The sequence below is a fragment of the Lynx rufus genome, unplaced genomic scaffold (assembly GCF_022079265.1).
Source record: "Lynx rufus isolate CCGP_SWC_20201006 ecotype Redwood Valley unplaced genomic scaffold, mLynRuf1.p SCAF_23, whole genome shotgun sequence".
In the NCBI taxonomy this organism is placed as follows: domain Eukaryota; kingdom Metazoa; phylum Chordata; class Mammalia; order Carnivora; family Felidae; genus Lynx; species Lynx rufus.
Genome location: NW_025814838.1, coordinates 14,462,281 through 14,475,789, shown reverse-complemented (window position 1 = coordinate 14,475,789; position 13,509 = coordinate 14,462,281). Strand labels below are relative to the sequence as shown.

Sequence of the window (13,509 nt, the reverse complement as noted above, 5' to 3'; positions counted from 1 at the left end):
TGATAAGAGACTGATTCTCAACTGCTGAAGACGGCAAACTGGGGTTTACCTGAGGCAAAGAGAGCGGCCACTCTCCACCGCCTCCCTTCTGTTTACCGCCCTGGACTGCCATTTCCACATTAACAACACCCTCTCCTTTATTTGTACTTCTTTTGTCAGCGGGGGTGGGGGGGGCAGTGTAGGAGTGAGGTTCATACACAGAAGACAGTAAGTTTGATTTTGTGGGTCACTAGGGATATTGTTTAGCAACAGGATAAAAATACTAAAATGTCCTAGTTGTGCCACATATTAGGACAAAGCCCCACTTTTCTTAGTATTACCATTTGATTCAACAATCTACTTTTTTGGAATACATTATATATATATTTTTTTAATGTTTATTTATTTTTGAGAGAGCACACGCACAAGCAGGGGCAAGGCAGGGAGAGACAGCGACACAGAATCCAAAGCAGGCTCCAGGCTCTGAGTTGTCAGCAAAGAGCCCGACATGGCGCTCCAACTCACAAGCTGTGAGATCATGACCTGACCTGAGGTGAAGTCCGATGCTCAACCAACTGAGCCATCCAGGAGCCCCTATGTATTTTGTTTTATTTAAATGCAAGTTAGTTAACATATAATGAGTATAATAATAATTTCAGGAAGAGAATTTAGTGATTCATCACTTACATATGATACCCAGTGCTCATCCCAATAAGTGTCCTCCTTAATGCCCATCGCCCACTTAGCCCATCCCCTAACCCAACACCCCACCAGCAATCCTCAGTTTGTTCTCTATATTTAAGAGTCTCCTATGGTTTGTCTCCCTCTCTGCTTTTTACCTTATTTTTGCTTCCCTTCCCTTATGTTCATCTGTTTTGTTAAATTCCACATGTGAGTGAAATCATCTATTTATCTTTCTCTGTCTTATTTCGCTTAGAATAATAACCTCCACTTCCATCCTCCTTGTTGCAAATGGCAAGATTTCATTTTTTGATGACCAACTAATATTCCATTGTACATATATACCCCATCTTCCTTAGCCATTCAACAGGCGATGACATCCGGGCTCTTTCCATAATTCAACAATCCACTAAGAGTTTATCTCACAGGCTAACAACACAAAGCAGATAAATAGAACGTGGTCTATCCACAGGCTGCGGTATTATTCGGACATGAAAAAGAAGCAGGCACTGACACGTGCTGCAATGTGGACAAACCTTGAAAACATGGTGCCCAGTGAAAGACGCCAGTCCCAAAGGACTGCGTGTTACAGGATTCCATTTGTACGAAATGTCCAGAGCTGCTAAATCCACAGAGGCTCAGGGTATGCTAGCGGTTGAGGAGGGCCGGGGATGAGGATGGGCTGGAGGGAAACAGGCAATGACTGCTAATGGGCACAAAGCTTCTTTTGGGATGGATGAAAACGTCTGAAGTGGACGGTGGATGGTCACACAACTCCGTGAATACAGATGAAACCACTGATCTATACACTTTAAATGGGTGAAATACACGTATGGGAATTCTATGTCAATAACAAGCTCTCATTTAAAAAACGCCACAAGGGGTGCCTGAGTGGCTCAGTCGATTAAGCGACCGACTTCCGCTCAGGTCATGATCTCGCGGTTTTTGAGTTCAAGCCCCGCGTCGAGCTCTGTGCTGCCATCTTGGAGCCCAGAGCCCGCTTCAGATTCTGTGTCTCCCTCTCTCTCTGCCCCTCCCCTGTTCACACTCTGTCTCTCAGTAACAAATAAACGTTAAAAAAAATTTTTTTTAGGGGCACCTGGGTGGCTCAGTCGGTTAAGTGGCCAACTTCGGCTCAGGTCATGATCTCACGGTTCGTGAGTTCGAGCCCCGCGTCGGGCTCTGTGCTGACAGCTCAGAGCCTGGAGCCTGCTTCGGATTCTGTGTCTCCCTCTCTCTCTGCCCCTCCCCTGCTCATGCTCTGTCTCTGTCTCAAAAATAAATAAATAAATAAATAAATAAATAAATAAATAAATAAATAAAAATTTTTTTTAAAACACCACTAGCAGGAATAATCGTGATTATTGTACAACGGTATTAAATTCCAGACTGCATTAACCGTTATCTCTCAGTAACAAATAAACGTTAAAAACAAATTTTTTTAAACGCCACTGGCAGGAATAATCGTGATTACTGTACAACGGTATTAAATTCCAGACCGCACTCAAAGCACTTTTTAAAGTTTTATGAGAAGCCTGCGAAGTACCGTTATCATCCGCATTTTACAGACGAGGAAACTCAGCCAGAGAGGGAGGTAATTTGCCCAAGGTTATCGGGCTGGTAAAGAAGAGGTCCAGGATTTGAATCTAAGCACGTGGACTTCACCGCCGCATTCTTAACAGCTGCGCGTGTGCACAGAGGTGCAGGGTCACACGGGGGCCCTACGGTACCGGTCATGACAGAACACGGGACACAACCAAATGCCCACCAGTCGGGGGCAGGTGACGCACGCTCTGGTATCTCGTGCCCTGAAAACAGCAACGGGCACCTGCACACGCTGCCATGGAAGAGAACAGGAACAAGAGAAGCAAATGCTGGCTCTTCTCTGCTCCCATGTTGTTGTTTCATAAAACACTGTGCATGCAGTGTATGTACACTTGCTGACTTTCTATCATTTTTCATGAAAAGCCAGTGTGGTGTTCTCGGAGGAGAAGTACACCAGGGGTGGTGGAGACGCTATTTCTCTGGATACCTTCTGGATTTGATGTCACCGTTGACACCGTGAGCGCAGCGCGGCTACCAAGAGTGCTCTGGCTCCACGGAAGCCGCTCCGGCCCAGCACGCCTTCCCTCACAGCCGCTGGCACTCACGAAGGCCACCGGATTAGATTGTGCCATTTGTGCGGCCTCTCGCTCCCTGCCTCCCTCCTTGGCCCGCTGGACACCTCCTGAGGCTATACAGGCACTGGGCCTGCTTCTCGCTAAGCTGGACCAGGCAGACCCCCCCCCCCCATACTTACCTGCTGTGACTGATCACACAAACGAGCCAACGAATTACAGCCGACTGGCCTGACTTGGACTACAGACGGTCAAGGCCAGAGCAGACCAGCGGAGGGGGAGGACGCTGCTCTGGGATACACGGGGACTGGGGACCGCGCGGCAAAAGCAGCCTTGAGTGGAAACTTAAGAAAAGGATTTATTCCTTCCAATTAAAAACACTTAGTTTCATCTAGTGCCAGAGAATTTACAGAGCCGTAATCCCATCTCGCCATCTCGAATCTTTTCCATTATCTTCTCCTAATTAATTGAGCTATGCAAATTCATTGATCTAAAACTCTGCAAGCCTAAGCATTACTCACGTAGTCATTTGGCGCCACACTGCCAACAGATCAAGCTTAATCAGGTTCTACTACTTCTTAAATTATACATGTTATTAGACAAAATTCATTTAGTTTTGCATCTAACAGCTACAGCTTATTACACCGGCTGCTCCCAGACGTTTCCTGCGACTCACTGCTGAATCTGTACTATGAGCCAACTTGGGGTGCAATTAATAAAGTGCTCGACACAACTGGGGGCTTTGGTAAGGTATGGAAAGCGCTTCACTGTGTTTTCGGGAGGCGGGGGCGGGGGAAGATGAAGCAAAATCTATTATCCAAGTGAAATGTCTAAAGCGGCTACCTTACAGATCAATATAGGATTTCTTCACAAGAATATTTATGGATTATGACAGCAGTATTTCACCCAAACAATACATAAAGGAAAGAAGAGACAGTAAATTTTTTATACAACCCAAATAATATATATTCAAAAGAACTCGCCATGGTTCACCAATAAACTACTCAGGAACTAGAGGGGAACAATCTAGAATTCCAAACACGCAGGCGAGTCTCTAAATTCTGAGGGTTACAAAACAGGCACCTTCAGCAGTTCTGGCACTTAAATGTGCTGCATCCCAGCCTCTTGTTATATTTCTCATTTCACATTCTAGTCACTTGACCAATTACCTGATAATTGAACCCCTTTGGGATCATGCTCCCTTTTTAGTATTTCATTTAGTGGCAGAAAATAGGCCCATCAAAAGTGGGAAATGTGCCAATTCCAGGAAATTAGTGTTTAGAGTGAAAAACAATGAGAGGAGAGGTATAAATGTTTCAATCAGCTAGGTGCGCGCGAGGAAGTCACGGGTTCTATATGATAATATCCATTTACCAGGGAACTCTACAAGCTTCCGCGGCATCCATCCGCTGTCCCTGGAAACTCCCCAGGGCAGGGCAGAAACTGGAACTGGGCTCAAGAGCAGACCCCCACAGGTTCTCTGCCCAATGGCCTCTATGTTCACCTCCCCTCCAGGGAAAGTGCCCTCAGACGGAAGCCACAAGCAGGGGCGGTCAGCTCCTTGGTTGCTTAACCTTCTTTTGAGTCATGGAGTCCTTGAGGACTACAGTCCTTCTCCCCATTCCACTCCCCAAAGCATCTATGCAGATATGCTGGGGGTTTTTTTGCCCGGTTTTATGGGGCTCACCGGTTGGACGCAGCCTATTCATGGACTTAACACCCAGTTTAAGAAACTGGACTCTAGCAGTCCCCCTGCCGGACATTACATCACTTAGTGCCCCAGAAAGCAATCCTCGTGAAATCTTTCTTTTAAATCTATGACACTCTAGAAAAAGCTGTGTCCCTCTTAGATATGGGTTTGATTTTCTCTCTCTGGCAATCGTCTTTATTGTCTCTGGCGAAACCAACATCTTATCAACCACGGGCCCTTAAGCTCTGCCTGTTTGTTTCTGCCTCTCTCTCTCTACTCTTGACTTCACACATGAACTTGTATTTTCTTTGGTCCTGACTGGTCGTTTCTTACTTATATTTTTTCCTTGTGTGCTTCTATTTGTTTTAAGCCCTCCCAAACGCTTCATGGGACAAATAAACCAATGCGATAAGGTTTTCTCAATAGTATGTTTTTGATCCAAACACTGGAAACCAGAGAGAAAGAATACAGATTCCCGCCCCGCCCCCCCCCCCCCGCCCTTAATCAAAAGGAAATTGTTCACTAGCTCCTGTCATGTCTTTTCACTGAATAATCACACATCCACACTTTCACAGCCATAATTAGGAAGCCTTTTAGCCTTTAGTTAAAGGTAGCGTTTCTGCCACTGAGTTTATACTTTGGTCAATTATAATATCCACAAGTTGACTACGACGAGACAGCTCCAGCTGGCAAACAACAGGGTGTCCATATGTGCACACGGATAAGGGCTCTGAATCTGGGGTCCACGGGGATCTGTGAATCTAGATGGGAAAAAACCTGCATTTCCACTAACCTCTGATATTTAGCATTTCCTCCTACTATTAAGTTAAGCAGAAAATCACAGAGGTCTTATCAAGGCTCCTGTGATTGTCACCAACAGAAACCACGAGGATTTTTCATATCCCATTACAGTTGTTGTGGACACCTCATGGCATTGTTTAAGCTCAGCACCACTTTGAAATTATGGTAGTCATTAGCCCTGCTGGACTGTGTTGTATAACAGACCAACAAAGAAGTATGCGTTTTACTCTATCAAATAATTTTAAAATATTTTGAAAAGTGTATTGCAATGTGATCAGTTTCCTTTGAAATCCTATGCATTTTATTCTATGCACTTAAAAACTTATTATTTTGGGGTGCCTGGGTGGCTCAGTCGGTTGAGCGTCTAACTTCGGCTCAGGTCATGATCTCACGGTCTGTGGGTTCGAGCCCCGCGTCGGGCTCTGTGCTGACAGCTCAGAGCCTGGAGCCTGCTTTGGATTCTGTGTCTCCCTCTCTCTCTGACCCTCCCCCATTCATGCTCTGTCTCTCTCCATCTCAAAAAATAAATAAACATTAAAAAAAAAAATTAAAAATTTATTATTCTGAGTGGTGGTCCAGAGGTTGTTTGCTAACCTGCCAAAGGGGCCCAAGGCACACAGCAGGTTAAGAGGCCCTGACTGGGGACAAAGAGTTGACACGGCCTACAAGGAGCACAGCCCCTCTGAGTGACATCTCGTGCTGGGGGATGGGGGAGGGGACAATCACGGCTGCCAGCAATGCTACTGCTGATCACACACCTAATCAGAAACAACTTTTCAAGTAATGCTCCAAGCTCCCTAATTAGTAATATTAGGTAAATTAGTTCAAACCACTTTCAATCAGCCTTGGCAGAAGGAAGGTATTGTCGCTGATTGCCTAGATGCTTTAACAGGCTCATAATGGATGTGAAGGATCTAGGGAGCCACGGGGCTGGCTGATTGCTCTGGGTTACCACTGCTCAGCATTCAGCCACACACAACCTGCTGGGAGGGTTGAGGCTCACAGCCATGCCCATGCCAGGGGCTGGGGACTTCCCATCCCAGGCAGAGCACTGCCTTGCTCTCGTATGACCCCTTTTATGTTGCTGGCTGTTAAGCTGCTTGGTAAAGCGTCTTCAAACCTTAGCATTTCCTGGAGCCGGAGTAGGCACTTAAAATGAAAAACTCAAGGCTAATCACACAGGTGAGGAAATGCACCTAAGTTAACGGAGCTGTTTTTCAAAACACAGCAGCAACAAATCCTGTGATAGGGACAAGAGGGTTTTGGTCCAATGGAAACTTTCTGAGTAGCGATGGTGGGGTGGGCACTGCTGGGACTTACCGCTTGTATAAGAGGGACTGAGATGCTGGTGGCACAGAAGAGATAATGTGGAAGTATGGGTCAATCCCTGAGAGATGTCCTTCGGGGAAGCACGCAGCAACCTGGCCGGTGTTCAGGTCGTGCAAATGCCACAGCAGATCCCAAACCCGGCCAATCCACCCAACTTCAAGCCTGAAGGAAAACTGACCTGCAGTATAGGAGAATGTCCAATGGCAGCACTGTTTAGATTAGCTCCAACAGGAGGAGATTATCACTCCTAGTTCCGACCAGGGAAGAGGATTAACCAATTACAAGATCTCATCCATGGAAGGCAATGCCCTTATTAAAAGCCCGACATAAACCTCTATGTAGCAACATACAAGGATTTTCCAGGTAGGCAGAAGGGGAAAAAGGAAGTCACAGAACAACATGCACTGAATAAAGACATTTATAAGACAGATATATATATATCTTACATATGGTGACCCCAAGGGAAGGACTTGGGTGACGTTACACAGTCGATTCTAGACACAGATGCTAAATCTTTACAAAGAGATCATATTCATGTATCAGTTGTATCATTTAATAATCTAATGAAATAATAACACAGATCCATATCAACCCGAGTTTGAATACTACAAAAGATCAGAATGAGAAGGAAAAAAAAAAAAAAAAAGAATGTCATGTTTCCATGTGTCCGTGCCCCTTATTTCTAGGTCAAGCAAGGACTTCTGTCTGTTGTATTCGCTGAGGCAGCACAAGCACCTAGAACACTGCCTGCACAAAGTAAGCACTCAGGAGAGACCTGGTAAATAAATGAACTGACTTTTCGTCTAATCCAGAAATTTGTACTGGGGGCCTCCCACGTGCTGACCACTTGCTAAGCACTATTGGAAACAGAGTGATTCGTTTGACCTGCATTCAGTGAACACCTTCGCCACACTCAACAGCTTTGGGTACTGGATGAAAACACACAACCAACACAAACACACACCCCTCCCCCCCTGCAACTGCCCCGTAGGATCTCAGAATGAAGCTTGGAGGAAGGTGAACTGGTAGAGGTCGCAGGGATGTGATAAGGCCTCTTCCTGGCTTTGTTTCTCAATTCCTCTGAGGCTTTGCTTATCACAGTCTGTCTTGTACCAGAATTACGTTCATGTGTTTGGTGTCTGCCCCGTTGGGGGAAAAAAGAACACCAACCCTCCTGGATTACGTGAACGCCAAAAGGACACACGGCTTATTCTCTGCCTGACGTCCGGCGCACCAAAGCACTCCATCTTCGCTTCCTTTCCCAACTGTATCCATTCATCACGGAATTAAAATCTCCAACTGGGAAAGGTGTCTTGGGGGTCATTTGGCCGCGGTGACTCCTATCTGGACCTTGGCCTGTTCACATCTCCTTTAAGGCAAAGAGCTACCAAACTGAGTCCTTTTTCAGGTTTCACTTGGATCTTTTCAGAAAACCACAGTCCCGTCCACAAGTAATTCTAGTTTACATTCCCACAGCATCTCCCCATTCCTAACCACCACTCTGCACATTCCTTTACTTTCTGGCCCTTTACAGCCGTATCTGCAGACATCCAGCCCTTTTCTGCCTTGAACTTAAGACTTTTCCACCTAAGTGGATTATTCTGCACTTATCTATAGCAAACATCACCTCGGTGCACATATCCTCTCCTTCAATTTGTCAGAGTCATTTCTGAATTCAATTCCATTTTCATATTCAGTCCCTTTGGTCCCAACAAAAATAGTGCCCAAAATTTAAATAGGAGAGATCCTGGGATCATTTTAACTTAGAAACTGAGATGCTTACCGTGCAGTGGGAGTGCAGAAGTTACCTCGGGAGAAAGTCAAATTGGAGGGATGGAAAAAAGCCTTCGGTTTCTAGGGATGAAAGGCTTCTTCATCCATAAATCCAAACTTATCAATATTGCAGATTCATTATGTTCTTATCCTAAACCCGAGGGGCCAGATCTGCTTTGAAGGTTGGAGTTTTCAAACTCTAAAAACAGCAATACTGGGCGTGGGGCACATATTAAATAACCCCTCGAGCTGGATCTCAGGCAACACCCCGTAATGGAGCATAGTAATATTTTGCTGGCAAAACACATGAATATTCCCACGAAGTAGGATAAAGAAAGACTATAAATATCCTCGTGTCAGTTCAGGTCGATTTTGCTGCCAATTGAGTTAGTTTTCAAACTTAAGAAAAACTCTTAGTTTCCAGAGCTCTCTGGACTTTGGAATAGCACATAAGGGATTAGGCACATGGACATAACCCCAATCAAAGAACCCGTCCTCACTCTCCCAACCATTCCGCATACAAATCCTTGTAAAGCATATATGGGTGACTGCTTTCCTGAATATTTTGGACAAGTTCTGTTTTGTTGTAGTTGCTCAAAATGGTGTTTAGGAAGCCAAGCAAAACCCACAAACTTAAAACATTTGTCTGTGAGGGCTTAGCTTGGGAAGGCTCAAGTAGGGACAGCCCCCTTGTGAAGCACCATTATCTTTAACAGTTGAAGGGAATGCCCACAAACCACGAATGTACACACAAAATTTGTACCTAGTGCAAAACACACAGGGCCTGGTGCATTTTTGTCCAGCAAATACGCCTCAAAACTTTACGGCCCATAAGTAATAAGACCTGGGGATCTCTTAAAAGTGCCAGTTCCATCTCATCAGATCTGGGTGGGGCAGAAATTCTACATTCCAAACAAGCTCTTGACTGCTATCCTGGGGACCACCCTTTGAGCAGGGAGGCTGCCCTGTGAAGTGCATGAGGTTTGAACACAGCTGGACTGGGGTCAGATCCTGACTCCCCCGCTTATAAGCTGAGAGACCCCAGGAAAAGTACTTAACTGCCCTGAGCCAGTTTTGACCACCAGTTCACATGGAAATAGCAACGACACCCTCCTTTCATGACTCCAATGGATAGGTCAGCTAGCAGCACTGGTCCTGGCACATACCCTGAACTGCATCCCATGTGTGGTAGGCTGAACAGTGGCCCCCAAAGACGTCCACATCCCAATCCCCTGAACCTGTGAATGTGTTATCTTGCACGGAAAGAGGGGAATTTGCAGATGTGATAAAGTTTGAGCTGGAGATCTTTATCAGATCTTGAGGTCCTGGGTTATTGGAGAAGGCCAATAACCACAAGGGTGTTTATAAGAAAGAAGCAGGAGGGTTAGATTTAAGGGAGAGAATATGACAGGCGCCTGGATGGCTCAGAGAATCTGACTCTTGATTTCAGCTCAGGTCATGCTCAGAGGGTCATCGGATCAAGCCCCATGTCCAGCTCTGTGCTCATGGAGTCTGCTTGAGATATTTTCTCTCCGTCTCTCTCTCTCTGCCATCCCTTGCTCTCTCTCTCTCTCTCTCTCAAATTAAAAAAAAAAAAATAGAAGAGGATGAATCAAAGGTCAGAGAAGAGAGAAAACGCTATGCTGCTGGCTGTGAAGATGGAAATGGCCATGACCCAAGAAAGGTGGGCAGCCTCCAGAAGCTGAAGCCTGTCGAAGGCCACAGCGCTGCAGACCCAGGGCTTCTAGACTTCGGACCTCCAGGACTGCAGGACAATCATTGTGTGTTGTTCCAAGCCACTGAGCTTGCAGGAGTTTGTTACAGCAGCCACACAAAACTCACACACCTCGTACTGGAATAAGGCTAGTGCGGGCTTGCCTCGCTTTACGTTTGCAGGATTTCCAGAGGCCGAATCATTCACGGACGTGAAATCATGTAACAGCGGCCCAAAGCAGAGGGCCACATACAAAGAACCCTTCAAGGAGCCTTTATATCCAGGGAAGAATTTGTTCCACACTATCTGTTTTGTTTGGTTGTGGCAATTTTTAATCAACAAGCCAGACACACACATTAATACCAAACTGTTCTACAGGCTGAAAGGACCCCCTGTACTCGAATGGCATCATCACATTCCACCTGTCGATTCCTCACATGACTGCCGAAACCGAGCAAGGTTCCCACGGACAGCATCAGGGGGTCAGAGCCTGCACATCAGGGCGACCAAACAAAGTACCCTGGGCTTCAGCGTGATGGACCGAAAATCAGTGGTCTCAAGAGCACAAATGTCCATTTGCTACTGATAATGCGTTCACCACTGAGAAGCTTCATAAAATAAGAAAATACCAACGTAACCAAAAAGACATCTGCAGAGTGAAAACATGTCTTTCAAAACTACCTGGACTTTGTCCTGCATTTCTTAGGCTTTCCCTTCAGGCCCTGGCACCGTCCTTCCTTTTGCACTTCCTTTATCAGACTCTACGCTCCACAGAAGGGCTGCTCGCTCATCTCCAACCATTCTATCCACAGCATCTGGCACTGTAACTGGCACTCAGTGTGTACACGCTGAGTATGTGTAGGTGAACAAATATTATGACGGATATTTTTTTTTTTATTTTTTTTTTATTTTTGTTTTTCAACGTTTATTTATTTTTGGGACAGAGAGAGACAGAGCATGAACGGGGGAGGGGCAGAGAGAGAGGGAGACACAGAATCGGAAACAGGCTCCAGGCTCTGAGCCATCAGCCCAGAGCCTGACGCGGGGCTCAAACTCACGGACCGCGAGATCGTGACCTGGCTGAAGTCGGACGCTTAACCGACTGCGCCACCCAGGCGCCCCCGGATATTTATTTTTTTAACGTTAATTCATTTTTGAGAGACAGAGAGAGACAGAGCGTGAGCGGGGGAGGGGCAGAGAGAGAGGGAGACACAGAATCCGAAACAGGCTCCAGGCTCCGAGCTGTCAGCACAGAGCCCGACGCGGGGTTCGAACCCACGAACTGCGAGATCATGACCTGAGCAGAAGTCTGACGCTTAACCGACTGAGCCACTCAGATGCCCCATGATGAATATTTATAATGGAAAAGTGCATTATGACTTTCATTAGAACAAGCATTATTCACAAAGTTCTTTTGCTCCAGTTTGAACTTAAAACTACTTGGCCCAAGATATTATTTATGGTAGAATTAAAAGTATGCTTTCTGATTTTATTTGCCTATTAATATATGCATCTGATAATTAACAATGTGCTAAGCAGTCAAAGCAAATAATTACTTTTCTAGTGTCTGCCCCTGCATATGAGCTAAATGAGGAGGAAGCCGCTAATTGCATATTAAAAAATGGTAACTAGCTTTAAAACGTTCTGCTTAATCTCCGACCACAATATTCAAAACAGTTACAGTCCCTCCACTGGCTCAGTTACAAGCATCCAAAACAGTCCAACTCTTCAGAACAGATACAAATTCTGCTCGGGTCACACTGCATATAAAATATGTGCTCAAAAGATTGCCAGTTCACGTTTACAAGGTCTTCTGACCAACGGGAAAAGTTGAGCATAAAAACCGTATCTTTTAATTTACTATGCTCAGTATATTTCATTGAAGCAGCAATGAGATTGCACGGAGAGCTTTTATTTTAAATCTTATTTTGAAATACGACTGTAACACATTAATGTAATTCGGAACAAGTTGGTAAACATCTACGAAAACATGCTATATAATTCTAGTGAGTCCTGTAACATTTCTATTTGCAAAGAAAAGAAATCGCTGCACATAAAAACAGTAGATTTGGAATCTGACCTTCAACCGTCCAGGAAAAGCAGAACTTTGCTCATTGGATGGTCCAGAATGAGAGATCTAGCTGATGCTACAGTGCACACGGGCCAAATGATGCCAAAGCGCCCAGCTAACAGCACATCAGACCATCGGGAAGCAGCATTAATCTGGTCAACTGGCATATTACCCTGATTTTACCTTGTCAACCAAGACTCTGGGTCCTACTCTGATTTCTAACTCCTTTCGAGACTGGGGCATTCTGTGGTCACCAAGGGTGACCGAGTGTGAATGTGCTTCTGCTCCAAGCTGCTGAGATGTCCACCCCCTGCACCTGCCCCCATGTGGTGAAGCCCTACAAGGTCGAGGTTTTGAATGCTTATTGCACTGATGGGCTCAGAAACGGAGGCCCAGAGAAGGTAAGGGGACTGGTCCAAGTTTACCCAGCACATCAGTGGCAGGTGTGGAGCTGGCATCCACCCTAGTTCAGGTCTCTATCCACTGCCTTACTTTCCTTCCTTCCCACCTTGCCGCCTCTGTATAAGCCCAATAGCAGGACAGGCTGATTCTCCAGGGATGACCGCCCTTGGGTTCCATCCAATGACATGGGCATGTCCACATTCATGATTTTGCATAAAATATGTGTAAACAGAGAATGAGGGGAGTTCTGAGGGTTCCTCCTGCTCATTACACTCACTGGACTTGGGAAGAGTGATTCCGGGCAGCCCTTTTTCCATCCTCACATCTTTACTTTGGGATTGTTCTCGATAGGCTGGCTGCTAGACAAGGGAACCTTGAAAAATGAATACAACCCAGCCTATTGTAGAGTGCCTCAGCTTGTAAAGACACTGGAAATCACATCAGGACCCAGAGTCCTGGTTTACAAGATGGCATTAGCCAAAGCAAACGTGTGGCCACTGCAGTGTTTTCTGCAATGGTCTTCAAGCCACTGCTGCTCCAAAAGCAGAGACCGCTGTTCCACTAACAGTGGACATGGGAGTGCACGCTACCTCTCTGATGGGCAGGTGGAGGTGCCACCTGCTTGTACATGCTCACTGGACTTTATTCTTGCCTGGGAGAGAAGGTATCAGAAGAAGAAACAAAACGCAAGAGACTTCTAGAAGGCACCTGTTGTTTCTTACATTCGATCTCACTTTTCTTGTGCGGAACCATCCTGCTCTTCAGACCACACTGCTGCAGTGGAAATGAGCCCACACCCTGGTTTCAAGGGGCCATAAGAGCAGGATGAAGGATGAGTGCCGGTCTGGGACTTTGATTGGACCACCAAGAATGAGGCATTTTCTTTCTCTTAGGGTTTCTGGTAGGAGCTCCCAGGGACCACTACCTAGAGACAGCCTGCCTAAAAATGAAA

The 13,509-nt window shown here is 45.8% G+C and overlaps 1 protein-coding gene across 2 annotated transcripts in view; it reads right to left on the bottom strand.

The window, feature by feature from the left end:
- The window catches only part of CPPED1 (calcineurin like phosphoesterase domain containing 1), a 109,901-nt gene that overhangs the window by 76,627 nt on the left and 19,765 nt on the right, over window positions 1-13,509 (bottom strand). The window lies entirely within an intron of this gene.